This window comes from Bufo bufo, chromosome 9, assembly GCF_905171765.1.
Source record: "Bufo bufo chromosome 9, aBufBuf1.1, whole genome shotgun sequence".
Classification (NCBI taxonomy): domain Eukaryota; kingdom Metazoa; phylum Chordata; class Amphibia; order Anura; family Bufonidae; genus Bufo; species Bufo bufo.
The window spans coordinates 160,510,765-160,525,654 of NC_053397.1; positions in this window are offsets into that span (position 1 = coordinate 160,510,765).

Genomic DNA, 14,890 nt, shown 5'->3' on the forward strand with positions numbered 1-14,890 from the left:
AATATTGTTCACAAATCTGTCTAAATCTGTGTTAGTGAGCACTTCTCCTTTGCTGAGATAATCCATCCCACCTCACAGGTGTGGCATATCAAGGTGCTGATTAGACAGCATGAATATTGCACAGTTGTGCCTTAGACTTCCCACAATAAAAGGTCACTCTGAAATGTGCAGTTTGATCACATAGCCACAGATGTCGTAACATTTGAGGGAGCGTGCAATTGGCACGCTGACTGCAGGAATGTCTACCAGAGCTGTTGCCCGTGCAATGAATGTTTATTTCTCTACCATAAGCCATCTCCAAAGGCGTTTCAGAGAATTTGGCAGTACATACAACCGGCCTCACAACCGCAGACCACGTGTAACCACACCAGCCCAGGACCTCCACATCCATCATGTTCACCTCCATGATCGTCTGAAACTAGCCACCCTGACAGCTGCAGCAACAATCGGTTTGCATAAGCAAAGAATTTCTGCATAAACTGTCAGAAACCGGCTCAGGGAAGCTAATCTGCATGCTCATCGTTCTCATCGGGGTCTGGACCTGACTGCAGTTTGTCGTCGTAACTGACTTGAGTGGGCAAATGCTCACATTCAATGGCATCTGGCACGTTGGAGAGACACAGATGAGTCCCAGTTTTCACTGTTCAGGGCAGATGGCAGATAGCGTGTGTGGGTGAGCGGTTTAATGACATCAACGTTGTGAATCGAGTGGCCCATGGTGGCGGTGGGGTTATGGTATGGGCAGGGGTATGTAATGGACAACGAACACAGGTGCATTTTATTGATGGCATTTTGAATGCACAGAGATACCGTGACGAGATCCTGAGTCCCATTGTTGTGCCATTCATCCACGACCATCACCTCATGTTGCAGCATGATAATGCACGGCCCCATATTGCAAAGATCTGTACACAATTCCTGGAAGCTGAGAACATCCCAGTTGTTGCATGGCCAGCATACTCGCCGGACATGTCACCCATTGAGCATGTTTGGGATGCTCTGGATCGGCGTATACGACAGCGTGTTCCAGTTCCTGCCAATATTCTGCAACTTCGCACAGCTATTGAAGAGGAGTGGACCAACCTTCCACAGGCCACAATCAACAACCTGATCAACTCTATGTGACAGAGATGTGTTGCACTGTGTGAGATAAATGGTGGCCACACCAGATACTGACTGGTTTTCTGAACTCCCCCCCAGTAAGGCAAAACTGTGCACATTTCAGAGTGACCTTTTATTGTGGGAAGTCTAAGACACACCTGTGCAATATTCATGCTGTCTAATCAGCACCTTGATATGCCACACCTGTGAGGTGGGATGGATTATCTCGGCAAAGGAGAAGTGCTCACTAACACAGATTTAGACAGATTTGTGAACAATATTTGAGAGTAATGGGTCCTTTGAGTATGTAGAAAATGTTTCAGATCTTTGAGTTCAGCTCATGCAAAATGGGAGCAAAACCGAAAGTGTTGCGTTTATATTTTTGTTCAGTGTGTATATATATATATATATATATATTATAAAAAAAAATCTGTGCCAGTAAGAAGACTGAAAAGTCACGTTCGTGATTAAAAAACACTACTTTTGAAGCACATTTGTGGTAGTGTCATGGAATTTTTTTCTTTTATTCTTTTATTTATTTTGGATGCTGGATCGCCTCCACGGCCGCTGGCAAACGGCTACTTTGTCTGCTGTGCTACCCATAAATACAAATATATATACACACAGGTATAAAAAAATATATATATATATATATATATGCAGTGGATATTACAGTGGATATAAAAAGTCTACACACCCCTGTTAAAATGTCAGGTTTCTGTGCTGTAAAAAAAATTAGACAAAGATAAATCATTTCAGAACTTTTTCCACCTTTAATGTGAACTATAAACTGTACAACTCAATTGAAAAACAAACTGAAATCTTTTAGGTGGAGGGAAGAAAACAAAAAAACTTAAATAATGTAACTGGGGATGTAGCTGTGTTCAGATTTAAGCAACCACATTCAAAATCATGTTAGATAGGAGTCAGAATACACCTGCCATCATTTAAAGTGCATAAAATGTTGGAAGACTGGCACTCTCAACACATGGAGTCGTAAGGTCTAGTTGCAGATCACAAATTTATTATAGGTACATAAAAGGTTAAAAATTAATAAAATGTGCAAATCAATACACTATTAGTAAATGACCACAGTCTGGTATCAGTGGTAACAAATGAATCAAGGTAAAAAGTTCATTTTATCAATGTTGCAGGTCCTTAAGAAAATAGCAACAAGAAAGGAACCTCCTTTTTGTTCGTGGTAAAAAAGATCCAATGTTTAAATACTTCAGTTATATTAAGCTTTGGATATGATGTTCCTTTTTATATTTCGAACAGGCTGTATAGTTTGGCAGTTCAGAATGTATCTGGTAACACCCACTCTGTAGGTATACTTTGATGATAATCAATCCCTCTGATGTTTCAAGGTATATATGGTACCAGCCCGCTGTACGGGCTTGTCTCTATATCAGTCCGACACTCTGAGACAGCGTATTAAATGACAACCCACTATGTGGGCTTACCTTCTCCTTTGTGTCGGACGGTCGCCCAAGTACCTTGGGAGCTGCTGGGAGCCGGCGTCCCGGCTGTTCCCCAGTCAGCGTTCCACGTGGAGTCGGAGACAGAATCGTCGCTCCAGAAGTGACGTAGCGGCACTCAGGATTTTGTTCTTTGGTGTTTTCTTCTGCCAATTGTATGAGGCACAAGCTTCGTTACGTCCGATCAGGGATACAGTGCACTGTTGTCCCGCAGAATGTTAGGAATATCTTCTTATAGCTGGGTCATGTATAGATCTTTGTTCAGATCACTGGAAACCAAAAATCAGACATGGAGTATTCATCAACATCATTTTTTTTTCCCTTTTTTTCTTTTTTTCAATTCTAGATGCATTGGATATCATTTTTTCTTTTTTCATATATATCCTCACCATTCATATATATGAAAAAAGAAAAAATGATATCCAATGCATCTAGAATTGAAAAAAAGAAAAAAAGGGAAAAAAAATGATGTTGATGAATACTCCATGTCTGATTTTTGGAATTCCCAACCAGGAGTATAAAAACCAACCAAATATGGAGTAGGGTCATTACCACTGAAGAAGAGGAGAGGTGTCCTCGAAACGCGTTTGGTTTCCAGTGATCTGAACAAAGATCTATACATGACCCAGCTATAAGAAGATATTCCTAACATTCTGCGGGACAACAGTGCACTGTATCCCTGATCGGACGTAACGAAGCTTGTGCCTCATACAATTGGCAGAAGAAAACACCAAAGAACAAAATCCCGAGTGCCGCTACGTCACTTCTGGAGCGACGATTCTGTCTCCGACTCCACGTGGAACGCTGACTGGGGAACAGCCGGGACGCCGGCTCCCAGCAGCTCCCAAGGTACTTGGGCGACCGTCCGACACAAAGGAGAAGGTAAGCCCACATAGTGGGTTGTCATTTAATACGCTGTCTCAGAGTGTCGGACCGATATAGAGACAAGCCCGTACAGCGGGCTGGTACCATATATACCTTGAAACATCAGAGGGATTGATTATCATCAAAGTATACCTACAGAGTGGGTGTTACCAGATACATTCTGAACTGCCAAACTATACAGCCTGTTCGAAATATAAAAAGGAACCATCATATCCAAAGCTTAATATAACTGAAGTATTTAAACATTGGATCTTTTTTACCATGAACAAAAAGGAGGTTCCTTTCTTGTTGCTATTTTCTTAAGGACCTGCAACATTGATAAAATGAACTTTTTACCTTGATTCATTTGTTACCACTGATACCAGACTGTGGTCATGTACTAATAGTGTATTGATTTGCACATTTTATTAATTTTTAACCTTTTATGTACCTATAATAAATTTGTGATCTGCAACTAGACCTTACGACTCCATGTGTTGAGAGTGCCAGTCTTCCAACATTTTATGCATTTTTCAGCCGTGAAGGGTGGTTCACATTTAGACTAGAGCACCTCATAGTGGATGCGAGTGGGTGAGCTATTTCCTATATCTCTTTTATCATTTAAAGTGCCTCTGATTAACCCCAAATAAAGTTCAGCTGCTCTAGTTGGTCTTTCCTGAAATTTTCTTAGTCGCATCCCACAGCAAAAGCCATGGTCCACAGAGAGCTTCCAAAGTATCAGAGGGATCTCATTGTTAAAAGGTATCAGTCAGGAGAAAGGTACAAAAGAATTTCCAAGGCATTAGATATACTATGGAACACAGTGAAGACATCATCATCAAGTGGAGAAAATATATCACAACAGTGACATTACCAAGAACTGGACGTCCCTCCAAAATTTATGAAAAGACGAGAAGAAAACTGGTCTGGGAGGCTACCAAGAGGCCTACAGCAACATTAAAGGAGCTGCAGGAATATCTGGCAAGTACTGGCTGTGTGGTACATGTGACAACAATCTCCCGTATTCTTCATATGTCTGGGCTATGGGGTAGAGTGGCAAGACGATATATATATGGTGAATATAAAAAGTCTACACACCCATGTTAAATTGTCAGGTTTCTGTGCTGTAAAAAAAAGAGACAAAGAGAAATCATTTCAGAACTTTTTCCACCTTTAATGTGACCTATAAACTGTACAACTCAATTGAAAAACAAACTGAAATCTTTTAGGTAGAGGGAAGAAAAAATATAAAAATAAAACAATATGGTTGCATAAGTGTGCACACACTTAAACTAATACTTTGTTGAAGCACCATTTGATTTTATTACAGCACTCAGTATTTTTGGGTATGAGTCTATCAGCATGGCACATTTTGACTTGGCAAGATTTGCCCACTCTTCTTTGCAAAAACACTCCAAATCTGTCAGATTGCGAGGGCATCTCCTGTGCACAGCCCTCTTCCGATCACCCCACAGATTTTCAATCAGATTCAGGTCTGGGCTCTGGCTGGGCCATTCTAAAACTTTAGTCTTCTTCTGGTGAAGCCATTCCTTTGTTGATTTGGATGTATGCTTTGGGTCGTTGTCATGCTGAAAGATGAAGTTCCTCTTCATGTTCAGCTTTCTAGCAGAAGCTTGAAGGTTTTGTGCCAATATTGACTGGTATTTAGAACTGTTCATAATTCCCTCTAGCTTAACTAAGGCCCCAGTTCCAGCTGAAGAAAATCAGCCCCAAAGCATGATGCTGTCACCACCATGCTTCACTGTGGGTATAGTGTTCTTTTGCTGATGTGCAGTGTTGTTTTTGGGCCAAACATATATTTTGGAATTATGGCCAAAAAGTTCAACCTTGATTTCATCAGACCATAACACCTTTTCCCACATGCTTTTCGGAGACTTCAGATGTGTTTTTGCAAAATGTAGCCTGGCTTGGATGTTTTTCTTCATAAGAAAAGGCTTTCGTCTTGCCACTCTACCCCATAGCCAGGGCCAAGGCCACCCATAAGCAGAGTAGGCCACCGCGTAGAGTGCACTCTTGCTGGAGGCGCCGGCGCTCTGGAGTCTGGCCACAATAGAAGTCACAGTAGCAGACTACTACTAGTAGTGGCGTTGCGAGGGGGGTGCAGCAGGTGCGGGCCGCACCAGGTGACATGTCTGATGGGGGTGATCACGGTCCGGACCCAACACGCACGCCTGCGCAGCCAGCCCCGCCCCTTTAAACTTAAACTGTCCAAGCTCCCTGGCGGCGGTGGTCCCAGCGCTGCACTATGCTCCTGAGCGCGTCCAGTCCACCCCTTTGGCCTTGCTGTGTGTATGGTGCACACTGTCAGGTGACAGTACAGCACTAGCGGGAAGACGCGAGCGTGAGGAAGAGGAGCCGCAGCTTTCTAGGTAAGTATTGTAGTATGTAGTTAGTTCTGCCTGCCGCGATGATTTAAGTTTTGATGGGGGGCATTGGGGGCTGAGTGGGGGGTCTTTGGGCTTATCTGAGGTCTGAATGGGGGCTGAGTGGGGGTCTTTGGCTGATCTGAGGTCTGAAGGGGGCTGAGTGGGGGTCTTTGGGCTGATCTGAGGTCTGATGGGGGTCTGTGGGCTGATCTGAGGTCTGATGGGGCTCTGAGTGGGCTGATCTGAGGTCTGATGGGGGTCTGTGGGCTGATCTGAGGTCTGATGGGGCTCTGAGTGGGCTGATCTAAGGTCGGATGGCGGTCTGTAGGCTGATCTGAGGTCTGATGGGGGGGTCTGTGGGCTGATTTGAGGGCTGATGGGGGCTAACTGGGCTGATGGGGGGCTGAGTGGGTTGTTATGAGGTCTCTCTGCAGTGGCAGAGAGACTCACTGAAGCCAGCAGCAGCCATTTTAGTTAAATTACAGCCACTCTGCAGCTTTGTCTCTAATCTGAATGAAATGGCTGCTGCTGGCCTCAGTCTCTCTGCCACTGCTGACACTCCCCATCACAGTGGCTTCAAGGGAAAGAAGCTTCTCAAAACTGAAAATCATAAAAAATTATGTGCGGTCTTCAATGTCTCAAGAATGGCTGGTGGGTCTTGCCATGCTGTCTATTGAGAATGTCATTGCTCAAGATATTGATTTTGAAATATTGCTGAAGGACTTTGCTAATGCTAAAGTAAGAAAAGTATTTTTTTTTTAGACCCAATAGCCTTGGTGAAATTATGCTTTTACAGCGTAAAGATCACAGATTGGCACTTGTATTATTGATTGTATTTAAGTTTGTACTGTTATGCACTGTTATGTTAGTTTGCACTTTGTTGTTTTGCGCTATAATTTAATCACAATTTGCACTTTTGTACTTCAGTTTATTGACATTATTTGTATTTTTTGTACTGTATTTGAGGTGTTAGAAATATTGGAATATTAGTCTTTAATATATCTCCTGTCTCAAAGTGTTTTTCATTTTTTTTGTTATTTATTTTACCATTCTATACTGTTTTAATATTTCTATTTATAGTGTAATTTTTATGTTCTGTTTGGAAATCTTGTTGGCACTTGATATATGTGCAATGCTGCTATTTTATGTTTTGCATATGAGAAAATGTTTACAATTAAAATGTTTTAATTATATGCTCTATTTTACTATTTTTATTATTTGGTCGAAAGGCTGATTGGGGGGGGAGGGGGACTGCTGTAGAATATCTAAAATTAGCTGGTCAAGTAAAATGTTGCATACAACAATCATTAAATAGGTGGTCGACAAAAAAGGGGCGGGTCATAAGGTGTGGTCAATGGGCGGAGTCAAGGGGGCGGCACCAGCCCTGTCCATAGCCCAGACTTATGAAGAATACAGTAGATTGTTGTCACATGTACCACACAGCCAGTACTTGCCAGATATTCCTGCAGCTCCATATTTTCTCCAGTGGATGATGACTGTCTTCACTGTGTTCCATGGTATATCCATGGAACACAGTTTGTTTTTCAATTGAGTGGTACAGTTTATAGGTCACATTAAAGGAGGAAAACGTTCTGAAATTATTTATCTTTGTCTAATTTTTTTTACAGCACAGAAACCTGACATTTTAACAGGGGTGTGTAGACTTTTTATATCCACTGTATATATATATATTCTTCTCTGTATGACTAACTAACTAGTTGCTGGGAGATGCAGGAGATCGATCAGTTCTCCTGCATCTACTGGTGGCTCCTTAGCGTGCACACACTGTAAGCACTTACTACTGACAGTGTGCAGATATCAGCCAGACAAAGCAGAATATAGATATAGATATAGAGAGTATATATGGTCAGTTTTAGTTATATATGAGGGAGGCAATGAGGGCAGCAGCAGTGAGCCGAGCATGTCTTCACTGTTCTGCGCCTGTTCAGAGGCAGCGTTGTAATAAAAAAGCACAAAATCAACAAAAATAATCAGAATCACTTGCCCTACACATGTAAGAAAAAAAAAAATGTAATGACAGTTACATTTTAGGCCTTTAAAGCTTTGTTCTAAAATCTTCAATTAGGACTGAAAAAGCTGTCTAACATAAAAACAGTAAGTGGAAACTCTGTCTTAGTAACACATGATTTTCTCTAAGATAAATATCAGCATTAGGCCTCATGCACACGACCAGTTATTTTTTGCGGTCCGCAAAAACGGGTTCCGTTTTTCCGTGATCCGTGACCGTTTTTTCGTCCGTGGGTCTTCCTTGATTTTTGGAGGATCCACGGACATGAAAAAAAAGTCGTTTTGGTGTCCGCCTGGCCGTGCGGAGCCAAACGGATCCGTCCTGAATTACAATGCAAGTCAATGGGGACGGATCCGTTTGACGTTGACACAATATGGTGCAATTTCAAACGGATCCGTCCCCCATTGACTTTCAATGTAATTACAATATTAGAAGCATCATACTTACCTGCTGGCTGCTGCGCTGTCTGTGTCCGGCCGGGAGCTCCTCCTACTGGTAAGTGACAGATCATTAAGCAATGCGCCGCATAGACCTGTCACTTACCAGTAGGAGGAGCTCCCGGCCGGACACAGACAGCGCAGCAGCCAGCAGGTAAGTATGATGCTTCTAATATTGTAATATTGCTAAGTAACCATGGCAACCAGGCCTGCAGTAGCGTCCTGGTTGCCATGGTTACCGATCGGAGCCCCAGAGCGATTAAACTGGGACTCCGATCGGAATCTCCGCTGCCACCAATGATCGGGCGAGGGGGGGGGGAGACGGAGGCCGCACACTGGCCACCAATGATATTACAATAGAGGCAGGGGGGGAGGCCGCACACTGGCCACCAATGATATTACAATAGGGGGGCGGGGGGGCGCACACTGGCCACCAATGATATTACAATAGAGGGAGGGAGGGCGGGGTCGGATCCGTCTGTATGAAAGTAACCTACGACCACAGATGCCAATCTTGTGTGCATCCGTGTTCTTTCACGGACCCATTGACTTGAATGGGTCCGTGAACCGTTGTCCGTCAAAAAAATAGGACAGGTCATATTTTTTTGACGGACAGGAAACACGGATCACGGATGCGGCTGCAAAACGGTGCATTTTTCGATTTTTACACGGACCCATTGAAAGTCAATGGGTCCGCAAAAGAAAACGGCACAACGGCCACGGATGCACACAACGGTCGTGTGCATGAGGCCTTAGTTAGATCATTTCTTTATCCGATTTCTTTAATGACAGCTTTTAACCTGCTTAAAGAATTTGCTATGCAGTGCAAAACGCATTGTTTCTGCACTCCTGTTATTTTATAACCTGATGTCTTTTATGTCTCTACACAACCTGTCAAGTCGCCTGGCAGTTGAGATTATACTGCAGCATTATGAGCCCAACACAGACTTAACTGTAGATAATGATCTCACTAAAATTAATACTGCAAAGTGTAGTTAGACGATGACCGCCAGCAGCCTTCACAAAGTTGTGTAGAAGTCTTCTACTGTGCTAGTACACCTCATCGATATGTATTGTAGTCATGTGCTTCAGTCTACGCAGATGGACACCAGCCCAAATGGTTCAGAGGAAATGTAAGGTAAGATTCATACAACACATGCATGAAAGGGCACGAAACACAATACGGTATAGAAAAAGAATAGCTAATGTCAAAGGAGATACAGTTGCAAGAAAAAGTATGTGAACCCTTCGGAATGATATGGATTTCTGCACAAATTGGTCATAAAATGTGATCTGATCTTCATCTAAGTCACAACAATAGACAATCACAGTCTGCTTAAACTAATAACACACAAAGAATTAAATGTTACCATGTTTTTATTGAACACACCATGTAAACATTCACAGTGCAGGTGGAAAAAGTATGTGAACCCCTAGACTAATGACATCTCCAAGAGCTAATTGGAGTGAGGTGTCAGCCAACTGGAGTCAAATCAATGAGATGAGATTGGAGGTGTTGGTTACAGCTACCCTGCCCTATACAAAACACACACCAGTTCTGGGTTTGCTTTTCACAAGAAGCATTGCCTGATGTGAATGATGCCTTGCACAAAAGAGCTCTCAGAAGACCAATGATTAATAATTGTTGACTTACATAAAGCTGGAAAGGGTTATGAAAGGGTTATAAAAGTATCTCCAAAAGCCTTGCTGTTCATCAGTCCACGGTAAGACAAATTGTCTATAAATGGAGAAAGTTCAGCACTGCTGCTACTGTCCCTAGGAGTGTCCGTCCTGTAAAGATGACTGCAAGAGCACAGCGCAGACTGCTCAATGAGGTGAAGAAGAATCCTAGAGTGTCAGATAAAGACTTACAAAAGTCTCTGGCATATGCTAACATCCCTGTTAGCGAATCTACGATACGTAGAACACTAAACAAGAATGGATTTCATGGGAGGATTTGCAAAAAAAAAGGGGGTTAGTCAGCACATCCCAGTGCGCAGGTGCACGCTGCCATAGCAAAGACCTAGAGGAAAAAAAGAGACAATGCAGCAGCACCCTGCAAATCAGATAAAGTACAACAATGCCATAGTCACAAAAATTATAGTGCTAATGCTTATTTATAAAGTGAGATGCTTGGCCAATGCATTTTGTACAAAACCATCTGAGGCCGTCTGACGTACGTCAAGGGGATCTCTGTTAGACGGGTCCTAACACTAAATACTACCTGTTATGCGCCATAATGGCCGCCATAAAATTCAGGGAGTGTTGGATCCACATGCATGCTGGATCCACTCTGCCTTTTACCATTTTTGGTGCCATAATGGCCTCCATTACAAGGGATGCAGGTACCAACATGCATGCTGAGCCCACTCTATACCTTTCCTTGTGCCAGACAGCTTCCAATGAATGTAGTGAGAGCAGGCTACAGCTTAAGGCCTCATGCACACGACCGTTGTGTGCATCCGCGGCCGTTGTTCCGTTTTCCGTATTTTTTCGCGGACCCATTGACTTTCAATGGGTCCGTGGAAAAATCGGAAAATGCACCGTTTGGCTTCCGCGTCCGTGATCCGTTTTTCCAGTCAGTGAAAAAAATATGACCTGTCCTATTTTTTTCACGGACAACGGTTCACGGACCCATTCAAGTCAATGGGTCCGTGAAAAATCACGGATGCACACAAGATAGTCATCCGCGTCCGTGATCCGTGTCCGTTTTTCCTATCATTTTCAATGCAAACTTGACTTATTTTTTTTTTTCACTTTTCATGTCCGTGGATCCTCCAAAAATCAAGGAAGACCCACGGAAGAAAAAACGGTCACAGATCACGGAACAGCGGAAATCCGTTTTGCGGACCGCAAAAAAAAAAACGGTCGTGTGCATGAGGCCTTATACTGAAAGTAATTGAAATCAGCCTATGGGGCAGACAGGCTAATCAGGAATGCACGACTCGTTGGAGTGCCACATCTCCAGCATTGTAAATCTGCAAAAAAATGTTTAGTGTTAGGACCCGTCTAACAGAGATCACCTTGACGTACGCCAGACGGGCTCAGATGGTTTTGTACAAAATGCATTGACCAAGCATCTCACTTTATAAATAAGTGTAGCTGTTCTGCTAATATTGTGCATAATAAATGTATGTAATGTGCTGTAAAGATTATACTGCAATGTTATGTTTGACGTTGCTGCCATCTAGTGGTCAAAGTTCATTACTACTTTGCCAGAACTTTACAGGAAGTGTATTTTTCTCAGAGTCAGAGGCAGTAACCTTTAACCTGGAACTGTATTTCCTCCATTTCATGACTGCTCTTGGATCTAGCAGGCTGTATGCAGAGGAGCTCTTGATCTATTCCTGGACTTATGATGGAATTGTCTGTGAGTACTCTAACTGATTGAGTCAGGCTGCTGTATTATGTTTTATGTACTGACACATATGTTTTGTTTATGCTTATGTTGTAGTTTTACAAAGTTATTGAGAAAAAAGAATACATACAGATCTGATGTCTCACGTTTCTTGACTTCTGAATTATTGTTAAGCTGTCTGACTAGTGTTATACAACAGATCAATAACGCAAAGCAGAACAGTAAAAATACAACCCACGTGACGGTCTGGAATAAACTGAGACGCCATTAGTGCAGCATGAGTCTAAGATCAGGGACAAAGTACCAGGCTGATGACATGCTACAGCCGACACAGCAAGGCAGGGAGAACATTCCTAGTGCCCAGCAAGACGATGCGCGGTCGCATGTGTCCAGATCTTCACGGGCTAGCAAGATGTCCTCAGCAAGTTCTTTAGCACTTAGAGTTCGTGCCGAGGCAGAAGCTGCCCGCGTCCAGCTACAGTATGCGGAAAAAGAAGCCATTATGATGCGGGAGTTAGCAGCAAAGAAAGCTGCCATAGCACAAGAGACAGCAGCTAGGGAAGCTGCCCTAGCACAAGAGAGAGCAGCTAGGCAAGCTGTCATAGCACAAGAAGAAGCGGAATTACAATCAAAATTGCTCATCGTGCAGCGACAGACTGCAGCTGCTGAAGCAGAGGCCGCTGCCTACATGGGAACAAGTCGGTCAGGAAGTGAAAAATCATATAAAGACTCAGAGGTTCCAGAAAAACCTCTATTCCCTGCAGATCGTACAAGTGAGTACATCCAGAACCTTACTGATGCGCATACAAAGGAACAGCCTCTTAAAACCTGAAGTAAAGGAATTCAGGCCGAGATCAACATACCCCCTGAGCAGGCCCAATCAACCTCATGAGGTCAGCAGCTGCCAGCAAACCAAGAATGAAGCACCAGAAACCCCTAAGAACAAAAAACAAGTGTTCCCATCACCTCAACCTATAGATTACAGGCGCGAACAACAATGTGCAGTCACTAAATATCTCATCCGCAAAGAAATGGTTAGCTCAGGCTTTCTCCAATTTGATGACTGTCCTGAAAACTATTGGGCATGGAAATCTTCCTTTCTGAATGCCACTGAAGGTCTGAACTTATCACCAGCAGAAATGCTTAATTTAATGATAAAATGGCTTGGCACCGAGTCAGCAGAGCGTGCTAAGAGGATGAGAAGAGAAAACCTGTTCAACCCTGCAGCAGGACTGAACATGACCTGGAGAAGACTAGAAGAAACGTATGGATCCCCAAAAGTAATAGAAGGAGCACTGTTGAAAAAACTTGAAGTCTTTCCCAAGGTGAGCTACAGAGACAATGTGCGGCTACAAGAACTAAGTGATCTTCTACTAGAGATAGAATATGCCAAAGAGGATGGCTACTTGCAAGGACTTTCGTATCTAGATACATCTAGAGGCACTAATCCCATAGTAGAGAAACTACCCTCAAATCTGCAAGACAAGTGGATGTCTGTGGGAGGTAAATTCAAAGAAGATTATGGAGTCGCTTTTCCCCCTTTCTCTCTGTTTTTTAGGTTTGTCCGACAGCAAGCGAAAATCCGAAGTGATCCCACTTTCGCCTTCAGCACCGGTGGCAATCAATCACACAGACCTGAGAGACCTCACAGACCTCACGGTAGGACCTCTGTATCCACACACAAAACAGCTGTACCTTCAGAAGTCACAGACTACCAAAGCACCCACAAGGTATACACCATAGAAAGCCCTGATAGACATTGCCCAATACACAAAAAACCACATCCACTAAAGAAATGCAAAGGCTTTAGAAGCAAACCTATTGCAGAGTGGATGTCCTTCCTTAAACAAAACGGCATCTGTTTCAAGTGCTGCGGATCTACTTGTCACATTGCCAAAGACTGCAAAATACCAGTAGAATGTACAGAATGTGGCAGTGAGAGACACATTGCAACTTTGCACCCTGGCCCTGCTCCTGCCCCACTAGAGACTGTAGAACCCAGGAAAGATCAGGGCAGGGAGCAACAAGAGACACCACTCTCCTCTGTAATGTCTAATTGCACAGAAGTATGTGGACAAGGCAAGAGTGCACGATCATGCTCTAAAATCTGTCTAGTGACTGTGTATCCCACTGGCAAGAGAGAAAGGGCAGTGACAATGTATGCAGTGCTAGATGAACAAAGCAACAGATCCCTTGCAAAGTCAGATTTCTTTGATATCTTTAACCTTAAGGCAAGTGCAGTTCCATACACTCTAAGGACATGTGCGGGGACAATTGAAACCACAGGGAGAAGAGCTACTGACCATACCATTGAATCCTTTAATAAGAAAGTGCAGTTCCCACTTCCTACCCTAATAGAGTGTGGCATGATACCTGACGACAAAACTGAGATTCCCTCTCCAGAAGTAGCCCATCACCACCCTCACCTCCGCTCAATTGCTCACCTTATCCCAGCTGTTGAGCCAGATGTTTCTATCCTACTTCTTGGGAGAGACATCCTTCCGGTACACAAGGTGCGCCAGCAAATCCATGGACCTTATAATGCCCCCTATGCACAGAGACTGGACCTGGGGTGGGTCATTGTAGGAGAAGTTTGCCTGGGGACAGTGCACCAGCCTGACAACATCAACACTTTGAAGACGTCTGGGGTAACAAATTGACGCACATCCATTCTCAGTCCCTGTCACAACAGCTTTGTTGTCAAGGAAAGCTTTGGCAGGTCAACACAACACTGACTCTTCTACACTATATGGTAAAGAAGAAGTCAATTCCAACATTGAGACAGACAATCTAGGGATAACAGTGTTCCAGAAAACTAAAGATCATGATAAACAGGCCCTCTCTATAGAAGATCAGATCTTCTTGCAGATTATGGATAGAGAGGCTTACCAAGATGACAATCACAGTTGGGTGGCCCCTCTCCCCTGTCTCCAATAGAGTGAATAGAATCAGGCAATCTACACACCCAGATCAGTGGTTCTATGTATCTACAGAGCAAAACCCTGCATTATGCCACTAGGCCTACTCAAGCAGTATGCCTTCAGAACTCTATATGGACCTCAGACCCAGATACACCTATGGTCCTTACCCCGGCAATGTTGTTGACTCAAAAGGTGAACTCTTTGTCTGCTCCATCCGGAACCATAAGTACAGCACAAGTTCATGCGAAACAATGGAAGCAAGTACAATGCTTGGCAGACACCTTTTGGAAAAGATGGACGAGAGAGTATCTGAAA